The sequence below is a fragment of the Natrix helvetica genome, assembly GCF_964273705.1.
Source record: "Natrix helvetica genome assembly, chromosome: 5".
Taxonomy (NCBI): Eukaryota; Metazoa; Chordata; class Lepidosauria; order Squamata; family Natricidae; genus Natrix; species Natrix helvetica.
This window is the reverse complement of record NC_138551.1, coordinates 74,559,606-74,582,982: the sequence shown is the minus strand read 5'-3', so window position 1 is coordinate 74,582,982 and position 23,377 is coordinate 74,559,606.

Here is a 23,377-nt window from a genome sequence, read left to right as displayed (position 1 = left end):
ACTGGTTTTTTCCTTTTCTTTTTTAAAATACTTGCATAACAATTTTTATTGTCTAAGACTCTTTTCCCTTTACTTTTTTTTCAATGCTTTATTGTATTTCTTTTTTGAATCTCTTTTTCCTTTTTTTAAGTATAAGGAAAGGACGGGAAAGTGGAAGAAAATAAGTAACATTGTATGAATATTTAGAGAAAAGTTAAGACTTGGTGTTACATTTCAAGGACTCCGAACCTGTTTATTGAATGATAGTGGGATGAGCATGGAGGACTGTTTATACAGGTGCTCTTCTGGGATACTATCAGTGCGTGGAGTTTGAGTTTTGAAAGAAAACTTGGAGTTCAAAGAAAGAAGATTGCAGTGACCTTGAAAAAGAGAATTGCTAATTTTGTTTGGAACTTAACATAAGAGCCTTGGATTTTATAAAGTGGCAGTGTTTTCCTTTTTCATTTTTTTTTACTCCCTTACTTTCCTTCTCCCCTCCATATAAGTGGATTAAGGTATAGAAGAACCTGAAGACCTTGTATTTTTCAGCTTTCACATAGTATATTAATTGTTTAGAAATGAGTAAAAAAAACAATGGCCATGGGCTCTTCAATACCAATTTCGTCTTCTTTACCATCTGGAGGACAAAGATCAATACAGACGATGTTGCAGCAGGAAAAGGAAGTGACATTGGAGATGATGCAAGAATTCAAAAAATACAAGTAAGAACAGAGAATATTGAAAAGAGAACAGAGAATATTGAACAAAAAACAGAAAAAATGAAAAAAATGGAGAACATCCACCAAATGATGATGAAATATGAGGACAGATTCCAAAAAAAATGAAGAAAAAGCTGAGCAAAGAGATAAGAAAATTGGAGACATTTACAACAGACTGAGCGAGATTGAAAAAGATAAGAGTGGAATATTTGGATGGGAGATTGACAGATCAGAATTCTATTTCAGATTTCAAAATATAGAAGAAGAAAAGGGAGAAAACATGGCAGAAATAATGATTAAAATGCATTATGATTTAAAAATTCCAGTCTGGTTATCAGCTATTGAAGCATTTCTATATCCAACAACATACAAAAAGGAACAAACAGTCAGATATGGTGAAATATTAAATGCAAAGGATGAACTTAAATCTATGCAAGAACTGGAAGAACAAGGTATAAGGATGAATTGGTTTTCATATGTGCAAATACATTCTAGATATGATAAAGATCCTAAAATAGGTTTTTATGACAATATCTAGAAGAAAAAATGACAGAAAAACATACAGACTTTAAACTAGAGATATTTTTATTGGGGATTTTACCGGAAATATATAGTAGAGAATTGAAATATTTGATTGTAAATGTGTTAACAGCGGCTAGAATTGTATTTGCAAAACACTGGAAGAATGAGAAAATATCAACGCAGGAGGAAGTTTTTTAGAAAATGATGAAATGTGCCGAAATGAGTAAATTGACACTTGAAATTAGAGAACAAGAAGATAAACAATTTTATAAGATATGGGATTTATTTTATCAATGGTTAGACAAAAAAAACCATAATGAAATATGCTAGAGAATTTTACAATACAAGGATAATGGAATGATACAGAATATAATATAAAGATGTATTACTATTGGGTGGATTTAGGATGATATAATGAAATACCATAATATAAATTAACTCAGAATTTAGAATAGCACGCATAAAATGGTGTAATAATAGTTATGGTCAAATGAATGATTAACAATGATAATAATGTATACATATATACTACTGATAATATGAGATTTTATATAAATTGTAAGTGAGGACTATGGAGAGGATGCACAAAAGTTTTGTAACCAACCAACACACTGTATGTAACTAGATGGTTTTATGTTTTATGTTTGTTTGTATTTGTTTGTCTAAAAATAAAAATTTTCTTTTTTTTAAAAAAAAAAAAGGTATCCAGCCATTAAAACACTCTGCTAGCTCCATTCAGTTGCCCAAACTCCACTCCGCAAGGAATTATGGGGTCATTAAATGAAGATGATGATACCATCAAAGCATCATATATGGGCCCTACCTTTGACAAGATGCACTGCAAAAATTACTATTTGGACATAAGCCAAGAAAGCTTATTGCTATTCCCTATTGCATTATTTCCTTGATATATTATACCTGCACCACAAAAACTGAGGCAGAGAGCCCTCCTAGATAAAACAGGGGACAGTACACAAGATGTGAAGGAGGGAGGGGCGGTGGCTCTGCCAGCAGATAGGGGGGAGGACGCAACACTTAGAAGACTCAGATCACAAAAATGAGTTGAAACATTTTTGCAATTGTTGTTATAATGTAACTCTCGGACGTGATACAAAAGATGATTGAATATATTGATGACTGAATGTAAAAACAAAAAGCTGCCAATGTTTATTCAAATTTTGATATTTTTTCTTTTCTTTTTGGTTAAAGTTGTGAGATTCGGGGGGATTTCTACCTCCCGCATGATGTAGCTGTCAAAATTTTTCTACACCTATTTACCTTTTCCCCTAAAACATTTGTAAAAAACCAATAAAAATTTTACAATAAAAAAAAACTGAGGCAGAGGTTTACTTCAAGTCAAACAAACAGTTGAGAAAGAAAAGCATATATTGGCTAATTTTGTAAAAGATAGCCAAGAAGAAACATTGATTCAAGTTAGAAATTATATCCAGAGAAGATACTGTTATCACCATCCAATAACATCTGCCTATCCAAGGTCCTTGGGAAGGATTTGATAGGTGGGGGGAAATGCCAAATCCAGCTAAACATCTGGCTGATTGTGCAACCCACCATCATAATAATAAATCAATCTCTAACTACGCCTTAAGTGATAGCTTTAATGATAAATTAAAGGAACTAGGGCTCAAAACAACTTCTCTGATTAGACAATATATTACAAGAATGAAGTGGGGGAAGGGGAATCCATGACTGCTTGCTTCATAATCAAATAAATTCAAAATGTGTTTCATAGCATTTTCATTTGATCATTTTAAATTCATTTGGATGCCAGCTGGTTAAAAGGAGGGAGGGTGGGAAAATAAAATACTTGGAGCGAGAATTACCAGGCACGCTTAATTTTAAAACAGTCCTTTGAAACAAGCAAACAACCTCCCCATTATATAAATGGTGATCAGTTTTAAAATCAAAACAAACATCCTCCCCATTATATAAATGGTGATCAGTTTTAAAATCAAAGCAGGATCTTTTTAAAAATTATCAGCTGTGATCTCTACTTACTCAACTAGTCCAGCTTTCATTCTTTTAAGTGAAAAGGAAAATCTAAATGCACTTTTCCTTTTCCTTTCAAAGCAATAGCCGTTTTATTAAGCCTGGTGTGCAATCAGTTTTTTACCTGGGAATAAGTCACTGAACATAGTAGGATTTACCTTTGAGTAACCCTGCATATCAGGAGCTTCAATTTGGTAAAATCATAATTTATATAATGCAAAATGATAAAATGCAAATTGGATTGCGGATTTCCAATTCAAGTGACAAATCAATCTCACAATACTTCCTGATGGAATTCATCCTAATGTCACTCCTTCTTTCAAGATAAAAGGTTCACAATTAATTCAACTAAAACGAAGGAAAAAAGAAAATTACATAGTAATTTGATCTGCTAAAATAGTAAGCTTTTGATCCGCTAAAATGGTTAGCTTTGACTTCTTAACTTGTTTTGGGGATAAAAACTGAACAGCAATCCTCTGTTTTTTTGGTGATGTATTGGCTGATTTGTTGTAATGTTAAGTAACATACCGAAGGGTTAGGCTCCCTCCCTGAGGCTAGGAAATCTGGAAATTGGAGTGAGGAAAGCAGGAACTGAATGTTTTTTCCAGGATCACTGGAAGACAGTATTGAATTCATGCATTATGTATTTTTTTGGGGGGGGGGGGGTGAATACATTTTGGATGCTTTTCAGTACAGTTATTCCTTACATGATATATTTTAATGGAGCATTTTTATGAGAACAGCTCGGAGATAAGCATTAAATATAATCACCATAAAATTACTTCTTGGACTTAGTTCTGAAGATACCAAGCAGCTGGGAACTTCATATAAGCTTCCACCCATCATACGGAGATATGTAAAAGTAAAACACATTTGCATTCTGGTGATCTTATTTGTAACTAAGTCTCCCAATCCAATCAGACAATCAATTGATTGTTTACACAGGCAACGCCACCCTAGGGAGGCTACAGGAAAATGAAGTAGAAGAGGGTTCATATTGCCCAAGAGGAAGGATTTTTTGAAGGCGAGGGCAGAGGACCAGGGCAGAGGGTTCATCCTAGATTTTGATGGAAAGCAAACTATCTATTGAGTGTGAAGTCTGGTGTAATTTGCTTCCATTTGATCAAAAGAACAGCAGGGTTTTGTTTCAACTGGATCCAAAACCCTTCGTCCATGCAATATTTCTTATAAAGTTTCTAGTAGCTTCTGGTAGCAGAGCTTGTTTTTCCCTGAGAGAAGGCTGGAGAAGAAAAGGCAAGAACAACGGATGGGAACTAATTGAGGAGAGAAGCAACCTAGAACTAAGGAGAGATTTCCTAACAGTGAGAACGATTAACCAGTGGAACGGCTGGCCTTCAGAAGCTGTGGGTGATCCAACATGGAGGCTTTTAAGAAGAGACTGGACAGACTTGTCTGGAATGGTAGAAGTTCTCTTGCTTGAACAGTGTGTCAGGCTAGAAGACTTCCAAGGTCCCTTCCAAGTCTGTTATTCTACAGCAGTGGTTCTCAACCTGTGGGTCAGGACCCCTTTGGGGGTCGAACGACCCTTTCACAGGGGTCGCCTAAGACCATCAAAAACACATATTTTCGATGGTCTTAGGAACCAAGACACCAATTTTATGGTTGCGGGTGACCACAACATGAGGAAGTGTATTAAAGGGTCGCGGCATTGGGAAGGTTGAGAACCAATGTACTACAGTGTCCTGTAGCCCTTCATCCAACATCTCTGGGTGCTTAGCAATGCTTTCAAAGGTTGCATAGCAAACAAGAAGAACAGCTCTTGTTCTTCTTTCCTTGCCAATTTATTTTTTGTTCACCAGCCAGCTTCACCCACTATCGATTTATTTGTTTATATCAGCTGTCTCACACCTCTTCCCTCACCAAATAGCTTAGGGTTACCCATCAATAGTTGACAGTTACTTCTGGGAATATATGTAATCGTACCATAATCACCAGAATATCACACCAACCGATTACATCCGCAGCAAGCAAAATAAAACGGTCCTGGCATGAGATTTTAACACTAATAGTAGGCAGAAAAGGAATAAGGGCCAAATGAGCAAATGGGAATACTTCCTTAGATTCATTTTTTTACTTATTTGGTATATTTTATAATTTCTATCAGTTCATAGGTCAGAGAAGGAGGGTAGGCAACTGTTTGACTTTACTAATTTGAATTAATTGTTAAGCTATTGAGGGTAGAATTTATTATGTACTTTCCAGATATTTTGTTAAAAGGATATAATATGCAATTATTATTTTAAATATACAGAAAACCATGTTAACATTATTTTGGTTCTGTTCCATTCTGAAATGTATGTGTATTTTAATCTCTTTATATAATTAATCAAATATGTAAATTCCAATTGTTCAGACTTTTCATTATGTTGGCCTCAAATTCATGCTAATAAAACCTTTCCTTCAAACTTTTAATTAGTCAAATGAAGTAGCTATGTATGCTAGGTTAAAAGGCTCACAAAATTACAGTAGTATTTCTTTTTTTTCTCCTCAGGATGTAGCAAATTAGAGGATATAAACTTCCTTTCAAATGTTACCCATCTGCTTCGAGTACCAAAGGGTTTTTTATTAAAAATCTTAATAAATCTCCTCTTCCCAAGCTAACTAAAACGTATTAACATATCAGAAGGAAATTTATCAGCCATGTCATATGTACTGTTTCTCATCTATTAGTTTGTCATTCTTGTGCCCCGTTCTTTTTTAGGATATTGGAAATTATTTTACATAGGTGTTAGTGAGTGAATGCTCACTGCTGCATTTCATTCTAGTTCTTTGATTAACCCAGGGAGGATCTTCCTTCTGTTTAGTGCCATATGTTGTCAAGGTAGGAAGACACTCTGAAGATGAGACATCATTCTGGGATCAGAAATAGAGCCAACATTAACAGAAAGCGTGGAACTTAGTCAAGTTGCAAAACAATAGTAAAGTGATTGTCCTAAAGGCAGAGCTATCATGCTATACAAGTAGCAAGTATCTTGTCAATGGAGATTCTCAGTCATCCAGGTCATGGTTGTCCCAAAGGTGCTCTTTCAAGAGGCAACTGGACTTTCTGGTTTTTCTGTGAAGACGTTTCGCTTCTCATCCAAGAAGCTTCCTTGGCTCTGAAGAAGAAGAGCTGAAGAAGCTTCTTGGATGAGAAGTGAAACGTCTTCAAAGAAAATGGAACTAGCAAGTATCTTGCATATCATTCTTTGTAATGAAATCTCATTAAAATTCAGCATCATCATGAGTAATTATGCGCCATCAAGTCATCATCAACTCTTATTGACCACATAGATAGTTTTTCTCCATTATGATCTAACCCTAACCTGGTCTTTTAGGTGTTCCAAAAGTAAGAAGAAGAAGAAAGCAAAATATAGCCATAAACATATAAAATGAGTACATATAAATGGGGACAGTAGGACAGGGATCGTAAGCACACTGGTGCCCTTATGCACGCCCCCTTAGGGATCTCTTAAAAAACGTTTAAGGTCCACGGTAGACAGTTTAAAGTAAAAGGTATGGGGGATAGAGGAACTAACAACAGGATCAGGTAGAGTGTTCCAGACATTTACTACTCTATTGCTGAAGTCACATTTTCTGCAATCAAGATTAGAGCGGATTATATTTAGTTTGTATCTACTGATAGCCCTTGTCTTATTGAGATTGAAGTTAAATAGTCACTAACAAGTAGGACATTATGGCAAATAATCTTGTATACAAAGCTTAGGTTGGAACATAGACTGTGTAGTTCAAGGTAATCCATGCCTAAAATTTTAAGCCTGGTGGTAGGTATAAGGAATTTTATTGCGAGCAGAGGAGTTGAGTACTCTTCTTGTAAAATACCTCTGGACCCTCTTTAATGTATTAATGTCTGAAATACAGTGTGGGTTCCAGGCAGGTGAGTAGTATTCAAGGATGGGTCTGGCAAAGGTTTTGTATGCCCTAGTTAGCAGCATAGCGTTACCATAGCGTTACCAGAGAGAAAACTATGCAAAATAAGGTTGACAACTCTGAATGCCTTTTTGGCAAAGTTGTTACAGTGATCTCTGTGGCTTAGAGGGGTGTGTGTGCTACATAAGGAGATGGCAGATTTAAGCTTTTTGCATATCATTTAGACTAAAAAAATGAAGGAGGAGGAGGAGGAGGAGGAGGAGGAGGAGGAGGAGGAGGAGGAGGAGGAGGAGGAGGAGAAGGAGAAGGAGAAGGAGAAGAAGAAGAAGAAGAAGAAGAAGAAGAAGAAGAAGAAGAAGAAGAAGAAGAAGAAGAAGAAGAAGAAGAAGAAGAAGAAGAAGAAGAAGAAGAAGAAGACATGATTCCAGGAAAATAAAGATGTAGAACAGCCAGGAGGAATTGTTTAATTGTTGTGGGAATGATGGAAAGAAGTAGAATCAACTGGGAGCTGCATGCCAACAAACAAGCAAATCTATTGTCTGAGATAAAAAGATAAATTTACCTCAGGGTGACTCACCCAATCTGAAATCACAAGAAAATAAGAGAACCAGATCTGCTACAATATATGCTGGTAGCTAAAAAAAACAACGCTGAGTAAAGTGACTGCAAAAGTGAACTCGTTTTGAGAGGAGGAGGAACAAAGTCTACATCACTTAAACAAGAAAAGATTAAAAAACAGAAAGTATGTGACCTGGAGGGAATCCAAAAAACAAAGAAAACACTAAGAACTCTCTAGTTAATTTGGTTATAGGAAATTATCTGGAATGCAGGTTATGTATCGGAGCAGGATTAAGCCTTTATGTTAGTAAAGCACCAGTGCTACCTGTGTATCTGTGAAGTAATGAATAGCACCCTTTGAGAGTGAAATATATATTTATTCATGCCTAAACTATCTAGGATGAAGACATGTGTTCATTCTTTTTCCCGCCTGCTGATCAAGAGAGTGCAACACATTGAATCCAATCCTTGTTCTATCCCTGAGAAGGTCCTCTTGAGGAAAGATACAACTCCTCTCATCTCCACTCCATGCTGAAAGGAAATGAAATAAATTGACAGCAACTCCCCCATCCGTTCCTACTTCATGCTATTGTGTATTTGTGTACATGCATATTTGTGAAAAATTACTCTGGTGGGAAGTTATGTGATGGATAGTAGATTGTTCCAAAGGGAAGCAAATATACTAGCATCCTCTAAATGGTACCCAGCCACCTTGGCACCATTCCTCTGCTAGGTCTAGAAAGTCTGGAGAGTCATAAAGATGAAATGACAGAATACCAACAATTTTTCTCTTCTTTTTCCAATGGCTGTAATTGTTGTACCATATGATTAAGATGCTAGAGGTTTGTAGGGCCTCAATCATGCCTTTTTCAAGCAATTTTTAAAAACTTAATTTATTCCTCAGGCCTTTGGTTACAGAGCTTGAATGGATCCCCTTGAGTTGGAAGCGATGTGGTAAGAGAGCAATAGTAGTAGCACTTAGACTTATAGTCCGCTCCACAGTCCTTTGCAGCCCTTTCTAAGCAATTTACAGAGTCAGCTTCTTGCCCCCAACAACCTGGGTCCTCATTTTACCAACCTCCGAAGGATGGAAGGCTGAGTCAACCGTGACCTGGTGAGATTTGATCTGCCAAATTGCAGGCAGCCAGCAGGCAGCAGAAGTAGCCTGCAATACTGCACCACCATGGTGTCATGTTCTCCCTTGGATGATCGTTGTTTTCACTTAGCCACGGTGGCACAGTGGTTAGAGTACTATTGCTGATTGCCGGCTGCCTGCAATTTGGCAGTTCGGAGCTCACCAGGCTCAAGGTTGACTCAGCCTTCCATCCTTCCAAGGTGGGTAAAATGAGGACCCAGATTGTTTGGGGCAAGAGGCTAACTCTGTAAACTGCTTAGAGAGGGCTATAAAGGACTGTAAAGCGGCATATAAGTGTGCTATTGATATTGTTATTTACTAGTTTGCAATCAGCTCTGCTTTTAATGGTATTCATATTTGTATGATCATGGATCACATCCTAACACCGTTAGTCCTCCAGTCACCCTGTTCAAAGTTACAACAGACACCCTTCCATCCTTCTGAGGTCGGTAAAATGAGGAGCCAGATTGGTGGAGGCAATAGGCTGACTCTGTAAACCCCTTAGAGCACTGCAAGGTAGTATATAAGTCTAAGTGCTATTGCTATTCATGTTGGGTTGTTTTTTTAAAAATGTGCAAATTACCCAGAGTCAGTTTGGAGTTGAGCAGCACAGAATCTCAATAAATAAATGAAGAAATAATAAATAATACATACATTTGAGAAGATAGGGATAATGGATACATAAAGAGAAAAAAATCCAGGAATGGGAAGGGAGGGTGGGGAGATAGTAAAAACTGGCCTGATTAAGGCCCCAAGAGTGAGGCACTGGGAAAACAAACCATTCAAAATATTTCCAGAATTTGAAAAACAAAGTCGCCTTTGCTAAGTTTTCAGGTAAATGTGAACCATGTCCCCCCAAAAATCCAGTTATTTAAAAAAAAACCACTGTGGGAACAATCAGGTCCAGAACTGATCCTTAAGCAGTACACAACAATTGTGTGGGAGTGTCTTCCATGGTTATACAACTAACTCTATGGTTGCATTTCTGCCCGTTTAACTTTCTCCGCTGCTACTGTACAAGGGTTTCCGTTTTCTCTCTCTTCCTCTGCTGTAACAAACTCACGGGAGTCACATATGCTTGACAAAATTGCTCAGATAAGACAGCGGTGTGAATGACAGCCATTCATTGTGGACTCCAAACCATGCACGTCAAACAGCATGCTAACTCCATTTATGCCATTTCAATAAAATAAAAAACCCCCAGCATGCTCTCATCTTCACTGAAATGTTCCCCAAGCAGTTCACTCATCACAGATTTTTATGAAACTCCGAGTCTGTGAAAGTTTCCAGATGAGAAAGCCATCAAACCTTCCCATCTTGTAGAAAGGCTGAGTGATGGAAGAATAAAGATATACAACCCAGTTTAGAAATTTTCATTGATACATTCACAGACGTGCCTATAGTAAAGCAAGACAAAACCAACATAAAAGGAGTCATGCAGATGTTACTGTATTTTGGAGCAGCCAATAAAATTGGGAAAGTAACTGACATAACATTAGATGAAATCTCTCAAGGGAAGATAGGTGGGTAGAATAAATAATAATAAAGAAAATGTGATCGCTCCACATTTCAAAATTGACAAGTTTTGGTTCAAAACTTGGCTGGATATTAGTTCATCAGCTTCTTGGATGATTGTTGCCACTGCACAATTGTTGCCTACAATTAACAGCAAATCATCTATGGTATGTCTCACATTTGATAAATATTGAATTATTCATTTTGAGAGCCAGTTTAGTCTCCCAATTAAAGAGATTATGAGTTCTAATCCTGCCTTAGCCATGAAAGCCAGTTGGGTGACCATGGGCTAGTCATTATTTCTCAGCCCAAGTCACCTCCCAGGGTTGTGGTTGTGAAAATAGGAGGAAGAAGGGGTATTATATATGTTTTCCACAAAAAGACAGACAGACAGACAGACAGACAGACAGACACACACACACACGCACATGCACACGCACACACACACACATATATACACTATATTGCCAAAAGTATTCGCTCACAACTGAGTCTGATTATGTGGATGGGTGAGCGAATACTTTTGGTAATATAGTGTATGTACTATAGATACACACACACACACACACAGACACACACACATACATATTAACTAGCCGATAACCCGGCGTTGCCCAGGTATTTATTTATAGTGAGAAAATGTCCGGACCAAACATAATTGGATTTTCCTCCTTATCAGATGGAGCCCCCTTGTGGATACCATGGCAACTCCACTGCACTGTACAGTAGAAGCCATTTTGCAGCAGTACAGTAGAAGCCATTTTAAGGCACAACGGGCTGTATCCTAACAGAACACACATACCGAGGGGTGTTAGGGGTGTCTTACCCACACAGTATTTGTCTCCAGAGAGTAAGTCATCTGTGTACCAAGTTGAAATTGGTTGAAATTTCTCAAGGCATTCCAGAGCTGGAAAATACACACACACACGCACACACACACACACACACGCATGTATGTATGTATGTGTGTGTGTGTGTGTGTGTGCTACAACCCCTGGTATGCCTTATTTATCAGTACAAATACAACATATATATATATATATATATATATATATATATATATATATATATATATATATATATATATATATATATATATAGAGAGAGAGAGAGAGAGAGAGAGAGAGAGAGACAGACAGACAGACAGACAGACAGACAGACAGATAGATTTTCGTAGATTTTTACGGGTGTAGGTATGCTGGTTTTGTTGTATTCGGGTCTTTTCCCGTGTAAGGTTGAGATTGTCTTTGCAAATATATGGAGGAGGAGGAGGAGGAGGAGGAGGAGGAGGAGGAGGAGGAGGAGGAGAAGAAGAAGAAGAAGAAGAAGAAGAAGAAGAAGAAGAAGAAGAAGAAGAAGAAGAAGAAGAAGAAGAAGAAAGAAAGAAAGAAAGAAAGAAAGAAAGAAAGAAAGAAAGAAAGAAAGAAAGAAAGAAAGAAAGAAAGAAAGAAAGAAAGAAAGAAAGAAGATAGAGGCCTGGGTGAAGAACCAGGTCTTCATGACTCTTCCAAACAACAGCTGAGTAAGAGCCATGTGGGTTTCAATGATGCTTGCAGAAGCTAGGGGCTACAATAAAATTGATGTGTTTCCATGGTTCAGAGAGCTATTATTCTTTAATCAAAGGAACCTGCAACATGCCAGCCTTGTAAGATCAAATCAGCCAGCTAGATGTTATTGAAGATAAATACTGTGCCCTTTAAGGTTTTATAACTAACAACCAGTCCAGATATTGGTTTCAGCTCTGAGCTTGGCAATTTGGTTGCAAATGTTTTGACAACATTTGAGGAGAGAAATGCACAATTCAAAATGCACTGACGATGTCGCCTCGAATGGTGACGAAACGTTTGCAACCAAATTGCCAAGCTTGGAGCTCAAACCAATCGCCAAACTATCAACCTGAGCTATTAATACTCAAACACATTTCAACAACCTATCCCTTGAACTGCACCTGATATGAAGTTTTTATTTGAAGAGAAAAAAAGCCCCCCAGCCTTTCCACAGCCATACATTACCTCTGTCACAGAGGTGGTATTCAGCAGGTTCTGACCAGTTCTGGAGAACCGGTAGCGGAAATTTTGAGTAGTTTGGAGAACCGGCAAATACCACCTATGACTGGCCCCGCCCCATCTATTCTCTGCCTCCCGAGTCCCAGCTGATCGGGAGGAAATGGGGATTTTGCACTAACCTTCCCCTGGAGTAAGGAGGGAATGGAGATTTTACAGTATCCTTCCCTTGCCACGCCCAGCAAGCCATGCCTGCCAAGCCACAGCCACAGAACCGGTAGTAAAAAAAATCCCACCACTGCTCTGTCCTTCTTGGAGGAATAAGAACGACACTGATATGTGACAATGTTGTAAAAGAAGCAAAGTTCAGATGGGGGTTTATAGAATTAGGAGGATTGCACATACCTCTGCTTATTAGTGTTTATCAGTGGATTCTTAAGAATAAAATCTTTTTCCCCTGTACAATTTCTGAAGTAACTAAAATGGAGCCTCTGTCACTGTCTTCAGGGTTTAAAAATTGTCCCGAGGTGAGTTTGGAAAGCAATAAGCCATGGAGATCCTTCAAAGTTGGTTTGGCATGAGCCCTTGCAAGAAGGCCCGGGGCCCTCCTGAGCTCCATTTTCATTGGCAGACGGTAGCAGGAGGCTGTCGCAACTGAAAATGGAGCTTTGGAGCCCGTTTTCACTGGAAGGGCACTCAGGCCACCACAGGCACTTCCGACCTGAGTGATGTCAAGCTGGCCACGCCCATCCCAGGCCCCCAAAGTCAAACATAACCCTGATGTGGCCCACAAACAAATCGAGTTTGACACCCGTGAGTTAGACAATACTTCATTTAGATAGTATGTGAAGAGTTCAGATAACCGGTTGGATAAGTATGGCCACCTCAGTGACGTGTGGTACGGGATGATGTTTCCACACCATATGACGAATTTTCTCTTGTAAGGTCTTACTCACCGGGAGACTGTTAATTTCTTGCCTTGGGGCAGTTGCTAAGAATAGAAGAAACAAACCTTATCTGTGACCATATCAGGTTAGAGACGCACTTCTCGGTTCCTAACTCAACTTTTTTCAACATCAGATTTAGAGACCTTTTATTTAGGCAGGTGCTTGGTTTTCCATTTGATTAATCTCCCTTGCTTCTTTTCATCCCCTCTGTTATGGTTTTCCTTCTCTGCTTTGTTTGGCTTCCCATTTTGATCTGAGGGCACTTAACACAACATTGCGCTAGAGCACACAATGTTCCAAGGGAGGTACCCATTAAATTTCTTAGAAAGACTACAAGAGATGAGATTCTGAGTGCACAAAGGGGGCAAGCTTTGAAATATCAAGATAGAGAAATAACCATTCTGAAACAGATCCCTAAGAAGGTGAGAGAGAAAAGAAAAAACTATTCGCAATTAGCGAAGAAGTTATACCAGAAGGGGGTGTGGTTCAGATGGTTGATGCCTGAAGGCATGTTAATATTCTGGGAGGATACAAGAGTTAGAATTAACACAACCACAGAGGCTCAGGCCTTTATGGAAAAAAACAAAACACCCCTAGATAAATCCGATGATTCTACACCAGACCTATAGGACACGGGAGGGGCCGGAGCCCTGCTGGCGGGGGGAGAAGGGGCAATACCAAGAAAACTCAGATCACAAAAATGAGTAAGAAAATCTGCTTGATATAAATTGATTGAAATTATTATTTGAATTTACATGCTGACAAAATATTGCTATCTAGTATTAAACTGATTTATGTATAAATGGTAATTATGAGCACAGGGGGTGGGGACACCTCCTACATATTGTGACTGCCAAAATTTGTAACTTATTCCACCACCCCTTTCCTTTTTATTTTTTTAAAAACCAATAAAACTTTGTTTTAAAAAAAAACATTGCAAGCAGATTGTGTTTTATGTTAAAACCCTATCAAGAAATAGCCATTGAATTAGGTTGGTCACTAATCCAGAAATGTATTAACTTGATATTCTTGGGAGTTTATCCATCATGTATTTAATATAGAAGCTTGTTTCTTCTCTGCAAGAAATAGCAAACTTTAGAATACCAAATAAATAAATAAATAAAAATGCTAGAGTGTTTTGCTTTTGCTTTCTTTCTTTCTCTATGGCTAGAAAGATGGAAGTTCATTCTCTAACAGTATGAACAACTTCTTGAAACACCATCCTATTTCCCTGGAGGAGGTCTGTCTCGAAGTTAAATTGCATGTAGTTAAGCTTTCATTTGATTCCATTCATTTAAGGGTTTTTTTAAAAAAATCTTTTTTCCTTAACAGTCTGTCTGTCTTGATTTAACAATAGGGCTTATTTTTCATAAATGAATATGAATTAATAGCATCAGGGTGGGAGTGGGTTGGGTTGTTTTTTTTTTAAGTGTTTCTGAGAACTGTTTGTGAACTGAGCAGACTGGGGATTATCATTACTGTGCATGGAGGCAAAATGAGTTTCTATATTTGTTCAACTGTGGCCTACATGCTGTAATTGTGTGGAGTGGCTCAGGAATGGCATTGAGCACTGAAGCAGTTCTGGAAACCAAGCTCCCACCCAGAGTAAGTGTGGTATTAAGAAATCAGGGTCCATTATTTTTCTATTGTTTGCAGAGAATGATGGCAGAATGATTGAGAATTTGTTCTATGAAGGGAGAAGTGGGGGAGGGAGGGAGGAAGGATGGTGAAGCCAGGAAGGAAGGAAAGAAAAAGGGATAGGAATAAAGAAGAGGGGGGGAGGAAGAAAGGAAGGATAAGAAGGATGATGAAGCCAGGAAGGAAGGGAAAAAGGGATAGGAATAAAGAAGAGGGAGGGAGGGAGGAAGAAAGGAAGGATAAGGAGAGGAAGATGATGAAGCCAGGAATGAAGGAAAGAAAAAGGGATAGGAATAAAGAAGAGGGAGGGAGGGGAGGGAGGGAGGAGGCAGTGAGATGGAAGGACGGGTGGGAGGGAGAAAGAAAGGAAGGATGATGAAGCCAGGAAGGAAGGAAAGAAAAAGGGATAGGAATAAAGAAGAGGGAGGGAGGGAGGGAGAGAGGAAGGAAGGAAGGAAGGAAGATTGTTATTATGTCTGGTCTGATCGTATCACATTTGCAGCACCATTACAACTTTGAACCATCTCTGGACCAGGAGTCACTAAGCAAGGACTACCTGTAAAATATGGCCTGTTTTTTGAAGCAGATAATAAATATATGTATGGAAGTAGACGTGTGGGCTTAATAATGTATGAAAGGTTTATAATATGTCAAAAGGCATTACAGCTGTATTCATGTGTAAGCCAATCTGTGGATAAGCCAATCCTTTAATATTTAACCAAAATGCCATGAAAAATGTGCCAGCAACGCGTTGACCTGCATTTTTCATAATGCTTTGTTTAAAAATTTGAAGGCCTGCTTATCTCCAGATGGGCTGATACATCATATATACATGAAATGCCAGTATTTTTTAAAGAATCATTGCATACACAGGTAGTCCTGAAATTATGCTCATAATTGGGACAAAAATTTCCATCACTAGGCAAAGCAAATGGTAAGTGAGGTGCACCCAATTTTATAACATTTTGTCCCACAGTTGTTAAGTGAATCACACAGTTGTTAAGCAAATTCAGCTTCCCTCACTGACACTACCTGTTGGAAACTGCTGGGAAGGTCACAAATGATAATCACGTACTACTTGTTGTTAGTTGTGGAATCGTGTCTGACTCTTGCGACCCCATGGACAACATTCCTCCAGGCCTTCCTGTCCTCTACCATCCTCTGGAGTCCATTTAAGCTCACGCCTACTGCTTCGGTGACTCCATCCAGCCACCTCATTTTCTGTCGCTCTCTTCCTCTTTTGCCCTCAATCCTTCCCAGCATTAGGCTCTTCTCCAGTGAGTCCTTCCTTCTCATTACGTGACCAAAGTATTTGAGTTTCATCTTCAAGATCTGGCCTTCTAAAGAGCAGTCAGGGTTGATCTCCTCTAGGACTGACCGGTTTGATTGTCTACAACTGTCATAAATATTACCAAGTGCCCAAATTTTGATCACACGACTATGGGGTGCTGTTACTATTGTAAATGTGAGGATTGGTCATAAGTCGCTTTGGTCAGTGCCATTATAACTTCAAATGGTTGCTAAAAGAATGGTTATAATTCAGGGACTACCTGTACTTGCAGATAGGTCCATCTGCAGGTAAGCCAAACCCAAATTTTGGCAGGTATTTTGGCACCTAAATTCTTGACTTATTCACAAATATAAATATATAATGTTCCAGATGTCTGCATCTGAAGCAGAACTGAAAGAAAGTTGCTTATGTCCTACAAGATTGACTGTAAACATCACAAGAAGTTTACTTTAGTAAATGTTCCTGCAAAATGTTTGGCAGAATCCTAAGCAAAAGGGTAGAACAAGTGACAATGATAAAAAAAATGGCATGTTTTATGCCAGGTCATGGCATATGGAACTATGTGAAACATTTTTTTTTACAACCCTGTAATCTTTTTATTCAGAGTGGAATCGGAATGACTGAATGGAGCTGAGCATTTACTGGCCAGACGTCCTTCCTGATGTCTACACTGAGTGCACAGCAGATATTTTTCTCTTTACACCCTGAGAAAGAAACATCTGCCACTGCCTAGGCTTGAACTCAACCTTCCAAGTGGGAGGCAAGCATCTTCACCTCTAGGCCACAGTGTGGCTCACTAGGGGTTAACTTTTATTATCCATGTGTTAATTTAGAGAAAGCATATGATAAAGTAAATAGGCTTGAATGAGACACGATTTTGCCTGAATATGAAATGAAAGGTTGTTTGCAACAGCGTTGTTTATTTGTTTGTTTATTGATTTAAAATATGTCTATGGCTCCCCATCTTGTAAAACACAACTCTGTGCAGCTCGTAGTCATAATAAAACAGAAAATAAGAAAACCAGACATCTGATCCACAATCCCCAGTGTGAAACCACACAAACCATACCAACTCAGGCTCCAACCACTTTCTATCCCAATACCTGAGGGGAAAAAACAATCCTTCAGGACATTCCAGGGACAAAAATGCCCTATTGATTAGTAAATAGTGTAAGTAAAACTGCATCAGAATAAATGGAATGCTTAGCAAATAAATCATGATCAAGCAGAGAGCAAGATGCCTGACATTCCTTTGTTTAAAATGCTGTATGTATGTATTAAGGATATTTAACATATAAAGATTACTTGTGGAGATATTAATAGTCTATTGGTTGCAGAAAGGAACGTGCAAGTAATTTTGTATGCAGACGGCACAGTCTGGTTTGGCTGAGAATCCTAATGATTTCTAGCAAGTGGGATAGTGTGTGATGCAGGGCTCTCTGTGTGGAACTGAAAAGTCATGCATTCAAGATCGAAATAGTTTTGTTTGATAGGAGTGAATCATGCAAGTTATGGTCAAAAATAAGACAAACTAGGTAGATTTGCGTTTCTTGGTAGAATGTTGTAAGACACAGGTGTTATGGTATATTGGGTCTAGGGTTATTGGCTTGCTAAGAAAATTATTTTGAGAAATTGGAAATGTAGGACTGTATTATTCCTGATATTAACAGGCAGATTTATGTGAAATTTCATGTATTTTTGAAAAGTAATTGGAGCGACTAATCAAGAAATGATGCAATGTTTCCATCTGATGTACATTTCAAGATGTTGCACAACAATAAGGTATTATTGTTATATTTTTCTCCATAATTTAGATTTACAAACTGTTATGTGTTATTTAATACATAATGGGTATGTGATATGTAGACATGACTTGTAATCCCTTTTACATGTTTTATTTTTGGCTTACTTTAATGGAATTTTGGGTGTGTATGTATTTTTTTTATAAAACTGATTAAAATAAGTAAATAAATACATTAAAATAGATGTCTTTTTTCTTTTATTTCCTTGCTCCATTTTCAGATTCTTTTCTAAGTATTGCATAATGTTGACTACGATGAGGTTTTAGGCATGTGCGTAGGGTCATTTACAGTATAGGTGGTCCTCAATTTACAACAGTTCATTTAGTGATGGTTTATAGTTACAACAGCACTGAAAAAGTGAGTTTTTCATAGTTACGACCATTGCAGTATCCCCATGACTATATGTTCCAAATTCAGATGCTTGGCAACTGGTTCATTTTTATGACCTTTGCTGTGTCCCGGCGGTCATGGGATCACCTTTTACGACCTTCTCAGAAGCAAAGTCAATGGGGAAGCCAGATTCAATTAACAACTGGGTTACTAACTTATCAATTGCAGTTATTCGCTTAACAACCATGCCAAGAAAAGTTGTAAAATGGGCTAAAACTTAACAAATATCTTTTTTAACAACCGAAATGTTGGGCTCAATTGTAGTCGTAAGCCGAGGACTACCTGTAAAGCTTACCGTCATTGTTGTAGCCATTCAGTCGTGTCCCACTCTCGGCTGCTATTTTAACCCCTTTCCTATTTCATAAGGAACAAGGGAACAGTTGCTTGTTCTCTGGTTTATGTATCACACTTTCTTGAACAGTTGCACACTTTTTAGCCGAACACACAGAAATGACAGTCATTTACTCTTACAATTGGAAGTGGTTTAGAGAATCTGCAGTATAGATTTTTTTTACCATTGCACAGTCCTTGAGAGATATTACTCCATCCTTTCTATCTTTAGCCAATTATTTCTCCATTGAACAGCTCATATTATTAGAAACAGAAATAACCATCAAGTCCCAAGAACCAAGAATGGCACATGGAACTACTTAAGAGTAGTTTCCTTTATTGTTCTTCACCTACAGACAAATTCTTGTCTTTCTGCTGACCAAACTTTTTAAGCTCCATTGCCTCTTTGTCCTCTGGAGAGCAGCCCCTCCCTCCTGAGAATCCAGACTACATTCCACCACAATAGCTTGCCTTATCATTTCCATTTACTGTGTCTTGTCTGCTCCACCTTCTGAAGTCCACATCATGTCTCTCCTCTATTTTTTTCTTCAAATGAGGTACCAAACATAGTTGAGTTTTCCAAAAAGGGCAGCAGCATCAGAGCTCCTTAATCTCATTGAAAAGTAAAACATGGAACCAAAAATCAGAATGGTGCCCATTTCTACTGAGGGTAAGAAAAAGTCTTCCCTAAAGCAGCACACAACAATAACAAAAGACAAACATATGTTTAGATGATTCTTTGATTTTGATTTTTGAAATAATCAGCAGGGCTAAAATCATTTCGGGCAGTACAAAGCTCTGTACAATCCTGTACATACCCAACTCAGAAGGAAATCTCATTAAATTCAAGGGAGATTATTCACAGATAATTGAATATACGATTGCAAACTAATGATCTAGTTTGCTAGATCAGTTAGCTGAGAAATCAAAATGTAGAAAGTTAGCACCTACCCCTCTCCTAGGAAAATGAGACATTTTAGGAAATATTAAAAGGACAGAATATTTTCCTTAAAAGGGAGGCAGAAACTCACCCCCCCACACACACACACACCTTTGTCAATGGACCATTAAGGCCTGAGCCAGTATATTCTACATAACAAAGATCTACCTCCTTCAGTCAGAGCCATAGTAGGAATTGCCCAAAGCCCTCTCATTATAGCATCCCCCAGCAATGCTCAACTAAGCCTGGGACTCAGGACACCCTACAGCAGGAGTGTCTAAACTTGGGAACTTTAAGACTTGTGGACTTCAATTCCCAGAATTCCCCAGCTGGCTGCCCCTGGCCTACACCCCTGCCCCTGCATCGCCCCATGGGAGTCTGACAACCAATCAGAATACAAACTCAAATTCAAAAACCCAGAGAGGGCATAAAACCAGGGCACTCTCAGCATCTCTTCCCTTTTTTGGCCTGAACCTCAAGCCATGTGATCCTGTCCACCATTAAACCATCTTTCCAAGCAGCCTCCGCGCTGGCTGTGATGGGGAGTACTAGGTACTCCCACGTAACACCTCTCCTGCGCGAGCTGCACTGGCTACCTGTGGTTTTTCGGGTGTGTTTCAGCGTCCTGATTACCATCTTTAAAGCGCTCCATGGCACAGGACCTAGTTACTTGCGGGATCGCATCCTCCCACACACATCCCTGCGGCCAATTCGCTCACACAGGGAGGGGCTTCTCCTGGTGCCGTCCACTAGGCAATGCCAGCGGGCGACACCAAGGAGTAGGGCCTTCTCTGTGATGGGCCCAACCCTCTGGAATGACCTCCCCCCCGACATCAGAACCACCACTGACTTCCGCTCCTTCCGGCAAAAATTGAAGACTCACCTGTTCCGATTAGCGGGCCTGGCATAATTACAACTGTTACCTCCTGGTAGACGTACTATTAACTGGTTATTTTAGGGGTATTGTTTTTAATTTAATTTGTGTGTTTCTTAGGGGTTTTAAAATTATATTTATATATACTGGCGAACTGTACAGTTCTTTTTAACTCTATTTTAACCTCCTCCATATTCAATTTAATTTAACTGTACATATTTAATTTTTCTATTTATTGTATTTTGATGTATTCTTTGCATGGACTGTACACCGCCCCGAGTCCCTTTTGGGAGAGGGGGCGGTCTAGAAGCACAGTAAAATAAATAAATAAATAAATAAATCCATGTTTCCAGTGTTTTTTCCCCCACTTGAAACTAAACCCAGCAAAGAAAAGCCACGGTCATTTTACAGGGATTTTTCAAATATATTGCACCTTCCTTTTTTTTCCCAGCAAAGTTACAGTAGAGTTTTTCAAATATCTGACACTGATATTCACAGAAAGGAACAGTCTATCGGCAGAATGTTATCTTCAGCCTCATTGTTCCCTCAAACAAGGGTGGAAATGTGCATTTTTTTTTCCTGAGCTCCTGTCAGAAAACTAGAGATAATTCCCCTTAAGCAGTCCTCTCTACCGTTTGCAAGACTGACAGCAAAGTTCTGCTGAGAACTGAGAAGAAAATGCTTTAACACAAGAAATATGCTGGACTTCTTGAAGCAGTTATGTCCAAGCTGTTTTTTTTCTACAAGTTTTAAGGTTTTGCGGCCTATCAGCTCAGCTTCTGTTGCACCAGGATGACATCAAGTGGCAATTCAAGCCTATTACTTCATGATAATACTGTGGTTTGTTTTCAGGCATTTCATCTTTTATGACCAGGAAAGAAATTAGAATAATGCCTTTAGTATGAAATTAGCATTCGGTTTTCTTATAAATGCTAGTTTTGGAGATTTAGAAAACTGCTATGGAGTTAAGGACAACCTGGGTCCAAGCATTGCCTCAATGTGTTTACCACAATTGTCAGTAGCAGTCCAGTCTGGAAATAATGAAGGTCCAGTCTAGAATCTTCTGCAAAACATGCGCTCTACCATTGAACCACAGACCTTGTCACAACAACAGGACCCACATTTATTTGTTTGTTTGTTTGTATTCCGCCTTTATTATTTTTTACAAATAACTCAAGATAGAGAGAGGGGCGTGGTGGCTCAGTGGTTAAGACAATGAGCTTGTCGTTCAGAAAGGTCAGCAGTTCGGCGCTTCGAATCCCTAGTGCAGCGTAATGGAGTGAGCTCCCGTTACTTGTCCCAGCTTCTGCCAACCTAGCAATTTGAAAGCATGTAGAAATGCAAGTAGAAAATAGGGACCACCTTTGATGGGAAGGTAATAGCTTTCCGTGCGCCTTTGGTGTTTAGTCCTGCCGGCCGCATGACCACGGAGACATCTTCGGACAGCGGTGGCTCTTCGGCTTTGAAACGGAGATGATCACCGCCCCCTTGAGTCGGGAACGACTAGCACATATGTGCAAGAGGAACCTTTACTTTAACAAGATAGCAAACATATCCAACACACCTTCTCCCTTCTATTTTCCCAACGACAACCCTGTGAACTAGATTGAGTTGAGGAAAAAGTGGCTGGCCCAAAGTCACCCAGCTCTTTTACACACCTAAGGGAGGATTAGAACTCACAGACTCCTGGTTTCTATTCTGTAGTCTCCTTACTTGTTATTTATGAGAAGATCTAGCCATCAAAATATTTCAGATTGTTCTCTGATTTTCTATATTCGACTTGTAAGCATGCTGGTAATTATTATTTTATTTGTAAAGTACAGATATCAAAAAGAATGTTCAGGAATTATATTTGGTTAGTTACTCAGGACAGAGTTTCTGGCATGTTTGTTGATTTTTTTTTTAAAGGAGGGGGGTAAATCCTTTATGGAATTGGAAAATAAGTTAGCATTTGGTTGGTAGCATGAGGAAACAATCTAAGATGGGCAATTGTAAACTAATGATTGTTAATATTTGGCTGCCACTAAACATTAACTGTTAATTTAATTTAATTAATGTTAATTTTACGTTAATTAAAGAGGGACATGGTGGCTCAGTGGCTAAGACTCTGAGCTTGTTGATCAAAAAGGTAGGCAGTTCGGCGGTTTGAATCCCTAGAAGCTGGGACATGTAATGTGAGCTCTTGTTACTTGTCCCAGCTTCTGCCAACCTAGCAGTTCAAAAGCATGTAAAAATGCAAGTAGAAAAATAGGAACCACCTTTGGTGGTAAGGTAACAGCGTTCTGTGCGCCTTTGGCATCCAGTCATGCCGGCCACATGACCACGGAGACGTCTTCGGACAGCTCTGGCTCTTCAGCTTTGAAATGAAGTCGGGAACGACTAGCACATATGTGCGAGGGGAACCTTTACCTTTTACCTTAAGCATTAACTGTATCTATTGTTGCTGTGCTTAAACATATAGTACATTGATTTCATTTTGATTGGGTTGTTTTAACATACTCTGTGTGGGTTTGCCTTTGAAAATTACCTGAAGAAGATACGCTGAAATTTGACCAGGCATTGGGATTAAATAAGGCTGTATTTTTCCAGCCAGACTGATAGGTCTGTTCATTTCTAAATGTCATTTGGTACATGAGTGGCTTTCACCATCTTGTGAACCTAAGCTATCTTTCCTCTTGCACACGCTGTTCACTTGAGAGATAAGGCTGATGGTGACATTCACCTTCTAGTGGAACTCTCTTCTCCAAATGTTTAGATAATCTGCCTCTTTACCTGTTGCCTGCCATGTTTTTAAGACACATTTTTTTCAGCTCATCTTTAAGTGTTTCATCTTATT